Below are 15,705 nucleotides of genomic sequence, written 5' to 3'. Positions count from 1 at the left end.
CAGGAAACCTTTGAGGAATGCTCCAAGACTTAATTGACATTTAACAAGATAACTACAGCAAGTTAATTAGAAATTATATGCTAAAAATATGAATTAACTTTTAAATAATATTTTAGCTTGCTACAGTATAGCTATAGCAACTTGTTACATGCCACTAAAACACCTAAATGAAATAGTTCTTTCCAACACCATCTTTCTAATTCATTTCCCACAAACTAAAGCCTGTGTTATCAGCTTCTGATTTTTTTTTTCCTGTTAGCAGGGTGAGTTGATCTGCTTAGTGCAAGGCTTATTTTTATGGTCCTTTCACACTTTTCTAAAATTGAGATTTCTCTTACATTTCTATCAGCATCCAAGAAGTTTTCAGTTCGGCTGTGCTTTCAGCTTTGAATCCAGAACAAAAATGTGAAATAAGGCACTGACAAGCATTTAGACTCCCTGCAAGGTAATAAATCAGGGATTCTGACAGCGCTAATACAGCCAGAAATTTGGAGAATAAAACAACTCTGAGCTGGTTCTGATACGGATGGGTGTAATCACAAAGAAAATATAATAGCAGGTTCTCAGCACAGCTACCTTTATTTTATTCTATAAGATCTAGGCAGGGTAGTGCAAAGATGATGGAAATCTGGCTCAAAATTAAGCTTTCTATAGATTCCTGGGGGACTAAGGCACAGACAGGGCCTTTTCCACCTGCCTCCAGCCCCACTGCATGAATGCTATTTCCACATCTGATGCACGCAGCAGTCCTGGGTGATCTGAAAGGCTTCTGAAAAGTGGCAGGGACTTGCAAGTTAGGCTCTGAGGTGAGTGTCACGAGGTCCCTGCACTTCAGTCACTAACACATTTGCTGATTTTACACACGTATTCCCCACACATACACACCCCTAATGTACTTTTGCCCGTAAGTCACCTAGAGCTTAACTCATCTCCACCACAAGTTTTGCGGCCCCACAATGCAAGACCCTGACCTCAAAGCCTTCCTATGGCTGCATGAGGAGATAATTATTCAGACAATTAGAAGGACTCCCATTACTAAGAGAAGATGTGATTTCTCCTACCTCTTACTACTTATGTCCCAGCTGACTCCAAGGTCTCTCTGGCAATTTCTCTTTGCCAACGTGCCTTCGTTAGCATTCTGGACCAGATACTCCAGATTATGCATACACAGAGCATACATGATTTAGTGCCCCTGCTCTTGAAAATGTCGCTTACTTCAATATATCACAGGAAGAAATGGAGAAAACAAGATGATAAAGCAGTGAAAGATGGGCAAAATGACCTGATCTGCACCCGAGATTGCAGCACTGCGCAGTTAATGTAAATTGAGGGGTTGTTTGCGAGCTATGAAAAGCAGACACAACCAGAACACTTTGGACAACAGATACACCATCTTTAGCCCTAGTCCAAAGCATGAATCTACAACTGATTAGAAATTGTTTTTTTTTTTTTTTAAAAAAAAAAAAAGAAAGAAAGCTTTAAAAATAAAAAGCAAATTCAGTCACATTGTCCCTGACCTCAACCCCCCTTGTCCAGGAGGGGCAGGACAGCAAAGCTCCAAAGAGCTACCTACATTCCCAGGTGGTCACATGCTTTCCTAGTTATAAACCCTGCCTAATGCTCACAGAACTAGAGGAAAAGAGGCAGAAGAAATAAGGTAAGTGAATCAGAAAAGCAGTGGGTTGCTGGAAATGACAGGAGACTGGGTGAAGCTTACCTTTGTACTGCTCTTGTACACACGGCGCTGCAGCCCTAGGAGGTTCAGGCAGGTAACAATGAAGAGAGGGATTGTAAATACCCTGCTTCAGTTCTTCCTCTGACAACTGTAACTTTACAGCCATCTGAAGAGATCCCCGTTAGATGCTCACATCACCTAACTGCTCATCTTGAAGCTGCAGGCCCCATTCCAGCCTGAGCGCTCTCTGGCCATCCAGCTCCTCCAGCACCAGGAAGCAGAGCATTTCCTTCCCAGTCACACCACATCCCTGCAGCCTGAAACCCTGAGCAAGGAAAACTAGGGTTCCTGTATACAGAGAGCTACTGAAGGAGTTCTTCCTGCCATTATTGCTAGCTACTATAACTTAAAAAATGCATAAATAAAACCAACGATAACAGCCTCTCCTACAGCCAGCACCTAGCAAGCCAAGGCACAGCCCAGGTTGCTGGTTTTATCAGCTCCCTGGTGCCAGGTGATTGCCCAATTGCTAGATTCCTGCAGCTGGGTCTTCAGAAGGACTTCAGGGGTCCTGTTGCCCTTGCAGAGGCAGGAAGGTGCAGGCCCTGCTGCGGAGCTCCTCAACCACCCAGCACCTGGGGAGGGTGCGTCTGCTGCTTCCACCTGAACCTCTTTCCCCAGGTCACGATGGGACCTCTCAGGATGATGTTTTCTCCTCAGATGTGAGGAAGCTGGGGATGTTTGCTATGCGTCTCTGTTAAAAGTGTCTAAAAGAACTAAAAATAAATGCTTATGTGGGTTCCTCTTTTCACTTTTATTGGCCAGTAGATTAGTCCAGATTGATTTTTCTGCCTGAGAGGGAGAGGCCTAAGGTCAAGAGATAAAAGGGTAGATTCTTTTAAAATATACTTTAGATTTTTCTTGTATTAGCTCTAATATCAGCATAAAATCACTTCAGTTTTCAAGGAGCACCTGAGACCCGCTGTACAGCGGCATGCAGGCAGGACCTCCCCTGGCAGGGGGAACAGCTGAGGACCGCAATGCCCTCGGTACCTGCTGCACGCAGGGTGCCCTGCCAGGCCTCTCCAATCATGTTCACAATGCTCAGTGCACGAAGTTCTGCTGGGGAGTTTGGCTTTGGCTAATTTATTTATTTTTGCTGCAGTCAGTGCAGATTTAGAATTGATGTCTCCAGGGAGACAACAGAGGGCCACATCCTGTGCTGTTCAGAAAAAAAAGGATAATGCTTAGAATGTAGAGAGGATTTCAGATCATAAAACTGCTGCTAATAATGTGATTGAATCAGGGGTGAAAGAGGCCTAGGATACGAAGCTGCCATCATGATTAGAGTTTAGGCTTGAACTTCAGTTTTAGCTCAAGCTTGAGGACCTTCTTACCCCAATTTCTCATAGTGCTCTTTCCAGGAGCAGATCAGAGCTCCTCACTTGGAGCAAACACGAGTTAGCTACCTGGAGTTTTTTCATTTAGTTGGAAAAAAAAACATCTTTGTAGAACATGTCACAGTGGGCTGGGTAGGAATGACTGGATTATTCACCAAGAATAATTGAGCTGATACATTCCAGCATTTTTCTTTGAATAAATTATTTGCAAATAAACATTTTCATTATTCGACCATCTCTGATGTTCCATTAGCATTCAGTGAATTATTTATTCAGCAGCTTTTCCCATCAATCACTGAATAAATTATTTGCAGATAAATTATTCTACCAGCTTTTGCTTTAAAGATGTCCCTTTGAGAACAATAGCTTCCCAGAATAGCAAACAGGCAAAGGGAGCAATTTAAAAGGCCTGATTCTCATCTCGGTTTTCTCCGTAGAAATCTGAAGGCTTATCATGGAAATTTGTGGCCTTTTTCTGTATTTACATGTCTGTAAGTCAGCTCGGATTGCAGTACAGTGTGATTCCCTTTGCTGAAGCCAGCACAAAAATGCTGAGTGCCCTCAGAAGCAGGTCTTTGCCTATGGCCTAACAGGCAGCTTCATTTCCAGCTCACAAAACTGAGCCGGATTCAGGTGACCTCTGATCAAACCTCAGCTCAGCTCCTGTGGCTGTTCAGGGGACAGGCGCTGCAGCACTGTCCCACCTCTGTCCTTCTTCTTCCGAGCCAGCCGGGCAGCTCCATTGCTACACCTTCGTATGCATAATGCATTCAAATCTCATCAGTGCACCAAGCCCCAGCGTAAGTCTTGTTTGTGTCTGGGCCAAGGAGGATGAAAGCCCGTTAGAACTAAACGAAGGCTACATTTATGCCAATTTTAGGGAATAATTGAGGTGCAGCGCAGGGGAATTTGCTGAACTCCTCTGTCCTTCTAACAAGAAAGAGCCTCTTTTGTTCGGCTGCACAAAAAGTCATCCTCATTAAAACAAGCCATCTTTATCAAAACCACACGGAGGATTTATCGGCTCACCCATATGCTGGCGCCTTTCAGAGAGACACAGGAAGAAGTGGGGGCAGACCGAGGATGGAGTATTTCAGGATGGCTCGTCATCAAAGCACCACGATCCTCATGTTGATATTAATCATGGCAACATGTGCAAGCTTGTGCCAGAGTTTTAATGACACCGAGCCTACCTGGGTTGTCTACTAGTATCACTGCAATAAATAATTGCTGATTTGCACAAAATGAACAAATCAGACATAAAGTAATTGTACGAGGGGGGACAACTGAACAATAACATTAAGATATATAATTGACTTAATATCAGACGCTCTTCCCCTAGTGAACCTTTCTTCATCCTCAAAGCAATTGTGTAATGACATTTATGTGTAATAGACTTGTGACATTATAAATGACACTTATGTCAGGACTGTCAGGCTGTGACAGCCTCAGAGACAGCTCCAGTGAGAAATTAATCACTTCTGAGGCTTGAAAGTTGCTCATTTATCACTGCCAAATAAGATCTTGCAAAAACAAGATCTTGCAATGAAATGTAGGCTCCCATCCACGTTGCCCTTTGGGACGTATTTTCTCCCTAGAGAAAAATCTTCCTGGGGACCATGCAGGAGCACTCTGCATGGCCAGCCTTTTGGGGCTCTCTTCTACCCAAAGGATATAACCAAAGGTGTTATCATCTTCTCTGTTTCTTCCCCTTTCAACCTCACAGCATCTTTTGCCAGCTTTTTTATAGTGTATGTACACCTTTAAGTACACCTACGTGTTAGATATGCTTACATTAGCATCGATGTATTTCATATTTCCAGGACTGCAGGTCTCTGAAAGGGTTACATTATTTGTTGGGGAGAAAAGGACATTTTGAAATGTACTGTACATAATTAATACAAAAAAGCAACAAAAACCTTCTCCAGATCAGTGTAGGGGCTATTATTAGACTATCAAACTGTCACTTTTTCAAAGCATTTCAATTGTCATTATTTTTCTAATGGCTTCTAAAGCGTTATCTAATGCCTGGGCCAAAAAAAAGAAGAGGATCAAAGCACGTTGAAAAGCACTAGTCTAGTCAGGCTGTATGACAAATCAGTGTTTGCAGGCTAAACTCTTCCCATCCCATTTGCCTTCAAAAATATTTGTGAACTTCAAGCCAAGATGGCTTTATTTGTATTTATTGTTTAAATATGGAACTATCCTCATGGTTTTCCTTTTTATTTTTTGATAATAAAGAAACATCACAGGTAAGGATTGCCCAACGCTAGTCCTTTATGCTGTGCTAGGAGCCCTAACTGCCATACCAGAGTGGAAGTCCCGCGGGTGTGCAGCGAGATTTGGGAGGTTACAGAAGAAAAGCCTGTGGTTGTGGTGGAGTATGATGAGAGTGGCTGGAGAGCAGAGAAGCAAATAAACAAGAGTATATGGTGGTTGACGTAGTGTGATCGCCCTCGTAATGCACACCTAAAATCAGGCTGCTAATGGAACAGGTATTTTCAGCCCCAATGACAACAGACTTTAAAAACTGATTCAGCTTAACCAAGTGTGACTGCAATAGGCTAATTCCACATTTCTAATTAAATTACTTTATTTTCTAGGTGGAAGTTTATGAGCAGAGGTGACGAGTAATGCTGTGAGTGAGCCACAGAGTCACAAGTACTTGTCAAACCCGAGACTCCTGCCTAGATGGCAAAATGAGTTATTCTATTTACATCTTTTTAAAATGTCACAGTATTTCCCTGTCTTTAATCTTGGCCTTGTATATGCATAGAGTCGTTCTCAGAAGAGGAAATGGGAGCTATTCAAAGGGAAAACTCCAGACCTCACTGCCGAAAGGGTGTAATGAGCATCTGGATTTTTTCAATACCGCCACCTTCTGTGTACAAATACTGCTTTCAGGATGGCAACGTTATTGCTGTGAGATAACTTGGGAAGCTATTGAACAGTGGTGCAGAATTGATGGCACCCACAGGAAAGGTTGTCCTGAGGCTGGTCTCCCTGCCTCCAACCACCAGCTGGCTCTGAGCATCTGGCTTGGGAACAGAACCCAAATTTCCCGTCTGCCACCCACATCCAGAAAGCCACGCTTCAACCTCAGCTGGGTGTTCTGCTCTGCTTTCCTCTGTGAGCAAGTGGCTGGAATTCAGCTTTGCATTATGGATGTTCAGAGGCAAAATATAGATTGCAGGCTGAGAGATTTTTCTGAAATCATAAACAAAAGGGAAGAAACGCAAGAAGTGGACATAAAACTTTATGGCCTGTAAAATTGAATTGCCTTTTACAGATCCTTACCTTTGGATGGACAGTGAGTGGGTTTGTCATCTTATGGGGAGAGGAGTATTAAAACCAATCCAAGAAAAAGACAATACTGTGCTCTCTGATTGAAGGTGCATAGTTCCCATGAGCCTGGGAGCCTGGATGTCAGAGCTGGCTCCTACATCTGGTCTCCACTGAAGAGACTCGAGAAGTTTCAGACACGTAATTTCAGCAGGAGCATGCCTTACTTTGTAGAGCACAGGTGCTACAGAGTAGTAAATACATATGGCAAGGAGCAAAAATTCACATCCTAAATCACCAGAGAGAGTGAGAAAAGGGTCTAGTGGAAGGAAAAGCTTTGACTGAACAGATCTGAGAGGACTGTATATCCTGCCAACGCTATTCAGACCCAAGCTCTCTTTTCTTCATGCAGCTTGTTCTCTGAATTGGCCTCTCAGATACAGACAACAGACCCATCTTACTTGGATGTATCTCGATATTGCAGGAGCAAACCAATCTGGTTTGATGGATCTGATACTACAGATAAAGCACGAAAGACAGCAACCAAAGTTTAGCATCTAATAGTTGGTTTTTTTTCAAAACGTATTCAAAACCTATCATCTCCAATAGTTTTTTTTTCAAAAGTTGAAAGGAATATTTTCTTGCAAACTTTTTTTCTGCAACTTTTCTTGCAAATTTCCAAACCCTGTCTTATTCCCTTAAGGAGCTGAGGTCCAATTCAATCACATGAATAGCAGAAAAGCACATTCAGTGTCATGTTCCCGCTCAAACTGTGATTAAATTACTTAGCAAGACGACTGACATGGATTTAAGGGTTGCAAGTGATAGTGAATCTGCTCTATTCCCTTAGGAATTTATTCCCGAGATCTGTTCTCCTTATTTAAATAGTATGTGCCTTCATTGCATTAAAGAGCTCTAAAACCCACCTCTCCCACTCCTACTTCACCCGTTGGACCTGAAAGAGGAGTGAAGTGCTTTGTAGCATTAGAGATTTTGACAAGAACATTTGACAGTAAGTACAGCCAAACCGCGCCAAAAATGACGGCTCTGTTGAATCAGTCGTGTTTCTGAGCTCCTCTGTGAGAGTAAGAAAGTCAGAAAAAAGCCTTTAAAAGCCCTCAGGATAAAACGTATAGTCCTCAAATTATGTTTGTAATCAGTAGAGAAATTACTCAGAAAAGGAGATTGTCCTTTCAACTCTAGTGTATTTGGTCTTTCTTCTCGTGGCTGCTGCTTCGTACTTCTGATTCCTCTGGCCACCTTCTCCAGAGAAGCTGATTCCAATAAATTGATTTTGATGATGTACTGAGAATTAGGGAGATACTTCATTACACTGACTTGAGACCAAACTTAGGAAGACGTAATTGAACCTTTATGAATCCTGCAATCTCATTTAGACGATCAATTATTTTGTTTATCTACTTAAGCATGCTACTGGAAGCCAAGTAGGGTAGCAGAAAAAGCCACAAGGCACTTAAGGCAGTTTGTAGGCGTAGCTGATACAGAATTTTTAAGCTGGGGCAGGTGGGGAAGAGCGTACACCTAGAATGATACATAAATCAGAACATAAGAATAGTCGCTGATCACAGGAAACTGCTCCATATGCCAAAAACACCACCTAAATGCAGCATCACAGTAGAATAAGCTTCCTTTCAGGTAAAAAAGCATATACCTTAACTTCAGCCACAAAGGGCTGTATTACAAAGACACAAATCTAAATATGCAGATAGGTACTCAGTGGAAAGTACAAAGGCATCCGAGCAGAGCAGGTATGCAATTCTCATGCAAAGCCCCTGGCTTCCCAGAGCTTTAAAATGCAATACTTCCCAAATTGTGGCTGTAGCTCTTAAGTGCAGAGAAAGGAAAAGCAGAAATCAGCATAAATGAGTTTGGCTTTTAGAAGCCCAAATCACAAGGTGAAAAGAGGAATAGGCTGCAGCTCTGACAGGGATGGGAGGACAGAAATGAGAGGGCTGCGGGCGCTGTGACGGAGCCCCCTGGGCCCTGGCAGGGCTAGGCTGCATACGCAGGAGAAGGAAGAGCGTCTCTTCCCAAACTCAGCAGCTGTCAAAAAACATGGGGAAAGCGTAGCAGGGAATTGCAAGTGCACCAAGCTCACAGAGGGGTACTTGTAACTCACTGCGGTGGTAAGCTGCGAGAAACGAGTCTCCGCGGACAATCCACAACCGGTGCAGACGACAACCTGGGCTGGCACTCCCAGTGCTCTGGTTCCATGTTTTTCCCCACCAACTTACAGAAGACAGTGTCAGGGAACGGCTCATTCTCTCCTTTACCCCAAAGCTGCTCTTCCCTGTTATGAAAATGCGAGGCCCTTCAAATCAACACAGATTTTACTAAGATGTTAACTGGGCAGAAGACCCAAAATGAAATGAGTTCTGTGCCTCAGCATCTGCCCCGGGTGAAGGTGTTTGTTTTGTTATGATTTGTAGATGGAATTTCAGAAATACCCAAAAGAGGAAGGCACCCAAAGTGCCTCACAAATTAACTCATTTAAGAGCTTTAAAACTTTTAGCCACAGTGATCGTTATCATTATACAGTACTGATATTACTAACAATAATAATAATTATTACTGCTATTACAGTTAGCATTATTATTACTATTATTACTTTCTATAGTACCAGGGATCAATTCAGCTGAGAAACAAATGAGCATCAGGCTAGGGAGGTAAATGGGAAGGCTAAAGACACAAACTGAATGCTAGAATAAACAATCCTATTCCTTTTTTTGGCAGCAAATGATAAAAGATATTGAGCTGTCCTAGCTCCAAGGAGGGGCTTTAATATATCACCTGATACAGTTGAAAAGCTTACAAAAATCTGGTTATATTTTTTAATCATCTTGCATTTTAGACCTTTAAAGCACAAATATGGATTTCAAACATATCAGGGGAACAAATTAACTTAGAAAAATGGCTGTACTTTCCAAGGTTGCACCTGCCATGAAATTGCTCCAAGTTTGCATTTTCCCTTAGTCTCTGGTGTGTCATTACGGCAGATTGATCGCCCTCCTCTCCCCTGCAACTCCCCCATTAGAGGGTTATTGTATGGAAATTAATGGGAAGCTAGAAACATTTCTTTTGCAGCTGCAGTAGTAGAAGTCAGTTTTGATTAAGCACTCAAAACCCAGCAGGCTGGGGTGATCTCTTTGCTTTAGTTCCCTCTTTTATTATCACTGGTGTCAAGTTTTGTTACTTTAGCCATTCCCCTGGTACTCCCACTGCATCCTTGTGTAATAATAGGGGTTATTTTTTTATGTGCACATCTATTTATTTTAAATATGTACAGACTGACTCTCACTGGTGTAAAGTCCCTTTGCGCCACCTGTAACACGGCCACAGGAATCATTTATGCTCTTTCCAAAGGCCTGTTTATGCTGTTTGAGCAGAGTAAGGAAGCACTCATGTAAACGAACATCAGGATCATATACGTCTCTGTTCAATTACCCTAACAATAGTTGTATCTGATGTCACATTTAATGTGCACCTGCTCTGTCATTTATTCATCTTGCTGTTTCCTACCTGCCCAGTCTGATCCAGTTCTCATTGTCAAGTGGCAAATAGCAGACACACAAAGTGGCTCTTATGAAAAGAGCCTGTATATTTTAAAAGCCAGATATTAATCAAAGCCATGATGAAAAAGAGGTTGTACGATACTTGTAAAATGCATGGCTAGATACATTGCTCAGGAGACAGCACTTTGGTCCTTCTATTGTCCCGACAGTTTTTCTTGCAAACAATGAACTCAGTGGGTATGAAAACATAGGGAGGGAAGTGTCTTTTAAACTCATCCCACCATAAATCATGCAATAATTGAAAAAAAAAAATGAAACTTCACACTGTGTCAGCTAGAATTACAGTCTTGGAGTCTAAAAAGGGGAGTGGAGCCATTCCGGCTGCTGGCTGCAGCACCTGCAGAGTGGCGCGGGTGGGAGCGGCTGAGCCCCGGTGCCCGCAGCTCCGCAGCCCCTGCTCGCAGCTCCCCGCACATCCCCTTCTGCACATTCGCCCCAGGATTTAGTGTAGGACCCTCAGGTCTCTAACTGTGGATCAGCACAGGGCCACTGAAATCGAGGGCACCTGCTAGCCAAAGGGGGAAACGGGGCCATGCCAGGCCTGCTCCGCAGGTGTGGGCATGGAGGAGGCTGGAGGCGGTACAGCCTGCTCAGCCCCTTCTGGCACCGTGAAGGGGCACAGAAGTGTCAGGGTCTTCGTCCTGCCTGCCAGGTGGCACGATACATACTGCAGGTTCCTCTCAACTCTGACGCTGCTTACAACCCAGAGAAGTCTTGGGTTTGGTAAGGGTTCTTGCAACGCACCCCTTACTGCAACGTAAGAGCACTTCTGTTTTAGCAAAGCAGGGCACCTGCTCGATCAAAAGGCGTGGACGGCTTTGGGTGCTGGGAAGGAGTCTGTGTGGTTTTACGGGTACGCAAAAAAGATTGTTGACCAGATTGCCTACCTGCTGCTTATAACTCAGTTTTCAATTATAATTTACGACAAACTTCAGAGCAGGAAATTTGTCTCCATTTCATATGACCCTGCTTCCACCCCATCCCCAATAAAAAGTATGCACGTTATGTGCCAGTAACTGCTGATGAAAAAAGCCAAGTTAAGCTTTAGAGAACCAAGCACAAAACAATCCTCTGCAAGGCTAACGCAGCCACGCACCCGATGCTGCACGCCAGGCAGCCCCGAAGCCACAGGCAAGGGCCAGGCAGGCACAGAGCAGGCGCTGCTCAAACAGCAACCAGGCGGAGAGGTGTGACCAGGACCGCTGCTTGGACAACTGATCAAGTGGCATCTTTTGACGGAGGAAGAAAAGAAAAACCTTTAAGGGATTATTTATAGGGCTCATAAAGATGCCTTTTGAATATCCATCAATCAAACAGTCAGTGGAAAAGTCCGCTCAGCACACAAGAGAGTAGAAGGAGTAAAGAAAATTGGATACGGCGTGCGTGTGAGATGTGCAAGCTCTCATCTGTACTCTTCAGAGATCTGCTTCGTATGTGAAGCACAGCAGGTTGGTGGATGCGATGCGAGCGGGATGGAGAAGTACTGAACAAGCAGGTGCTTGGCTCAACACTGAGGGGGAGGTTTCTTTCGCTGCCACAGACAGGAACTGTCAGGAGTGAGTTTTAACAACTTTGCTAGGAATAATGGAAGACAGGAAATAATTTACCCAGGAAAGGAATTGAAGATATTTGGGTGCCAGCCAGAGGGTTGTAACCTGCCTTTACATAGCAAATAAAACCAAGAAGACAATAATAGCAAAGCAGTGGATGCCTGCAGATAGAGTAAGGGGTAATTGCCGGCTGAGCATCTGGCCTGCTAAGGGAACAGCCAGCCAGCAGGGGATGCACAGACTGCTACAGGGCGTACAAAAAACACAGGTCAAAAGCAATGGGCTTGTGACCGTCACCAACTTTATGGCTGGTTTCTTTGCATCCTCACTGCTGCAGGAATATACTGATGATCCATACTAAACATTTGTTTCTAGGACTCCCACCTCTTTCTCTGCACTGGTTTTATCGTGGCATCCGTAAGTGCAGTAGTATAATAAATGAGAGCAGCAGAATAAGGTCCTTCCTGGCTTCCCCTGTGTTTGGTAGGCTTTTTTGGTGTAATTTAGAAAACAGAGGGCATTTTTTTTGATAAGCAGAACCAAGAGGCAAAAGTTGTCTGAAATTTGGGTGAGAGGCAGCTTAATTTTTCATTTTGGACCAATCTTTGTTGGGTTCTGTCACTGTACCACCCTGTTCTCTGGCAGCCTCCGTGATCAGCTGTTCTGTGGCACATTCCAGCAAACCGCTACTCAAGGCATGTGGTTTACGTTTCTTTCTGATGTGACATATATTTAATGACAAAGTACTGTGCTACACCTCACTATTTATCTTATTAAATGGTCCCAGAACAGCTCTGAGAAATGTATTTAACATGAAGACACCTATTAATTAATAAGCACATTACTCAGCAATCAATACTCAGTTGATGATATTGTTTAAATTATACATGTATCATAAGGATATGTTCCTGCCTTCCTCATCTGTTTTAAGGTATGTATTGAAACTGAGCAGTGCCAAATGACTTTACACTTTTAAAAAATCAGTTAAAATTGTTTTTAAATAGAGTGATGCTATGAACATATTATATTGCATAAAATTAGCCCTGATTATAGCCAGTTCATCACTTCAGCCTCTTCACAGTCCATTGATTAACCAGATACCAGGAGCAGTATATTCTCTCTACTGCGTTTGTGTTTTATTGCAGTGATGTTGTTATCTGTTTCAAAATCCTGACCGAGACATTCCTTGCAATTACCTCTTCTTGGTCTGCATAACACGCGCAGATAATTCGCAGACTGGTCCCCTGTTGCCACTTGTATCACTGGAAGATACCAACAGTAACCTTAATCTGCAGATCCCTGTCCTCAGAAATGTTATCGGACAACGAACATACCTGCATTATTATCTACACAACAGCCTCTATGCTGTGTCTTATACACGGGCTGTTTCTTTGTACAGGCACACCCTATCTACACAGAGGGCATACCTTAGTACTGCCTGGCACAAGGAGTGGATCGATGTCCTCCCAAGCATAGCATCCTTGTACAAGGTCAGACCTTTGGATTCCTTGGGCCACTCGTGCTCACACAGGTAACTCAGAGCCTGTTGTTGGAGCGACACAATTTGCTCTTTCTCCTGTCCCAAAGGTATGCTCCTCAACCCACCTTTCTCCGTGATAACCAGAGAGCAGCGCTGGCACTGAACTCGGGTTTCTGTGCGATACATACACCCGTATGTGCCCTTTACACCAGTGTGTTTTCTTTCAGAAAATCCAATAGAAGATACATGTTGCTCTTGCAATTACCTTGTAATCAGACTTTTCCTCTTTGCACAGGTTGAATCAGGGTTTCCTTGATAGCTCTTGTGGCAGAGGCATCGGTGAGAAGGCAGGGATGGAGGCTACGGCAGTCCCATCACGGTGCTCAGGAGTGTCCTACCAGGGCCATGCTAGAGAGGGTGCTCTACCCTCACTGAACTCTTGCACTCGTTCAGCATTTGGGGGTCCTGCATCAACACCTTTCTTCACTCGGCTTTGTCATGAAATGGCACGATAAAACTGCAGGGAGCCCAGAGACAAAAGTGGGTCCCTGAGGAGGTGGCTGAGGTGGACATGGGAACTGCTGGGCAGCAGAGGGGACCCCACGAAGCAAGGAAATGCATTTCAGGAACAAGCTCTGTACACAAAAGCTGCTCTACTCAGCCTGTGTAGTACCTACGTCAGAAAATGAATCTGAATTTCTGGACTGAGCAACGGGCCCTGAGGGCTGCAGGTCATGCTCTGTCCCTTACACAGATGTTTAAACTCTGCCATGACTGGATCAGAGTTTCTCGGTGATCTCCCAGAGATTTCAACAGGAATATTTACAAATGTAAATTCCAGATTAATTTCCTATGAATATGTTCAAGTGTTTATTTAAATTTTGCCCTTTTAGCAAAGGCTTTTGCCAGTAATCACCTTCACTGTGGTATTTTTGGAACCTGGACTTGCACAGGGACACTAGCCCAGCAAAACCACTTAAAAGCTAAAATGAGTGTTCCCAGAAGTACTCTAACTGCAACTCTGCAGTTACATTACTTCTGCGCTGCAACGAGGAGTAACCTCAGGAGTGTGGCTGTCTGTGAACTACGGGGGCCAAGTGAAGCTCTCGCAGCCAGAGGAAGCCAGGCAAAGCTTGTCGGGTTCCAGATGGTTCTGCATACCCCAAGCCACAAGTCTTGGGAAAGTTTTACAACATTTTGATACAAAGCAGCACGTGTTTGCCTGGGAACTGTGAGGAACTGATGGGTTTGGATCTGCCAAAATGCAAAGCAAAATCCAGCCTGTGTAAGAAGACCAGAAGAAGGACTCACACAAACGCACAATAATTAAAACAAAACTAAACTTCCCAAGCAGTGCTACATAATCGAGCAGGGCTGCTCGATTGCTTACAAATACAGGCAAGATTTTTTATTCCCAGTCATTCAGCCAAGGGGTTAGAGCAGTCAGAGAGGACAGACCAGCTGAGGTTGCACATTCAGGCCTGGCATCATGGCTGTAATCCAAATAACAGACCTCTTACCTGGACATCAGGACCAGCAGCCCAAGCACACGTGATGCTGATGATTAGTTGGTGAGCACATGTTGGTTTTACTTCATTGTCTCTAAAACATTATGGATCAAACGTTTCTGGAGGTCAGAACACGCAGTCACAGAGGGTGTTGCAATACCTGTGATAAAAATAAAAACATAATGTGTTCTGATAGTTGGACTGAAAATTAGCTTTACGGTCTCCATGCATTGCCTCCTTAATGATGTGAAACATAATCGCCTCAACTGTAATAAAGATGAATCACTTTTTCATAAAATAATGAAACTCCGGTAAACACTCAAGGTTTATCACTTAATTTATCCCCAGTGCTCACACAGAATATTTTTTTTTTTGCTATCCTATTTTTAATATTCTCAGTGATTAGATTTCAATAACCTACTCCATAGCAATGTGTGTCTCATTTCCCTGGACAGACAAAATAGGCCATAACTTCCTCTCCGTTAGAGCACTAATGCTGTAATTTAGAACTTCTGTCAGGATGAAAGATCTTCCCAGGGAGTTGCAGCGGGCCCATGGCAACACTTCGGCACAGGGCTGGATAATGAAGTTTTCATTATTACATAAAGATATTTTAGGAGTGTCACAAGCCATAAATCCATTCTTCTACAACACATCAGCACATTATTTTGTTTATTTCTCAGCCACTGGCTCCATCCTGCCCCTCCCTACGCCCCAAATTTTTGGCTACTTCGTGAGCTCTCTTAAGCTGCCACGGAGATAAATTCAGGTTTCTCTCCCTGTGGTCCCAATGGGGGCCTGATGGGATGCAAGGGTCTGAGCGCTGACGGGGCGGGCAGGGGCTCCCAGCCCCTCCTAGCAGACAGACTGAGCCCTGCAACTGAATGTCACCGGGAGGAAATGCTGGTGTAAATCATCAAGCTTGTGAGCATCAAGAATTACAGAGAGAGGTTTGGGGCTCTTTCAGAAGGCAATTTAGCACTGCTGAATGGAGCTGAGTTGGTTTTAGGTACAGGCTGGGTGCAAAAGCAAAGGCAGATTTGCAATAAAAAAGTTTCCCAGTACTTTAGACTCATTGAGATGAATCAGTGGCTATCAGCAGGGTAACTTGTTGCCTTCTATGAACACATAAGAAAGAAAATTATGAATTGAACAAAGACAGGCCTACTCACCTACGAGAAACTCATATTTCTGTCTGGAATATAAAAACAAACCGT

General features: G+C 43.7%; 1 long non-coding RNA gene across 1 annotated transcript in view; it reads right to left on the bottom strand.

Moving 5' to 3' along the window:
* The window catches only part of LOC121059130, a 133,722-nt gene extending 119,078 nt beyond the window's left edge, over positions 1 to 14,644 (bottom strand). The window contains exon 1 of the long non-coding RNA XR_005814441.1: positions 14,501 to 14,644. This is a non-coding gene — a long non-coding RNA (uncharacterized LOC121059130). The remainder of the gene's footprint in view (positions 1 to 14,500) is intronic.
* Between the last annotated feature and the right edge of the window lie 1,061 nt (positions 14,645 to 15,705).

Source organism: Cygnus olor, chromosome 24 (assembly GCF_009769625.2).
Source record: "Cygnus olor isolate bCygOlo1 chromosome 24, bCygOlo1.pri.v2, whole genome shotgun sequence".
NCBI classification, from domain to species: Eukaryota; Metazoa; Chordata; class Aves; order Anseriformes; family Anatidae; genus Cygnus; species Cygnus olor.
Note: the sequence above shows the minus strand (reverse complement) of the source record. Positions and strands in the feature narration are given on the sequence as shown.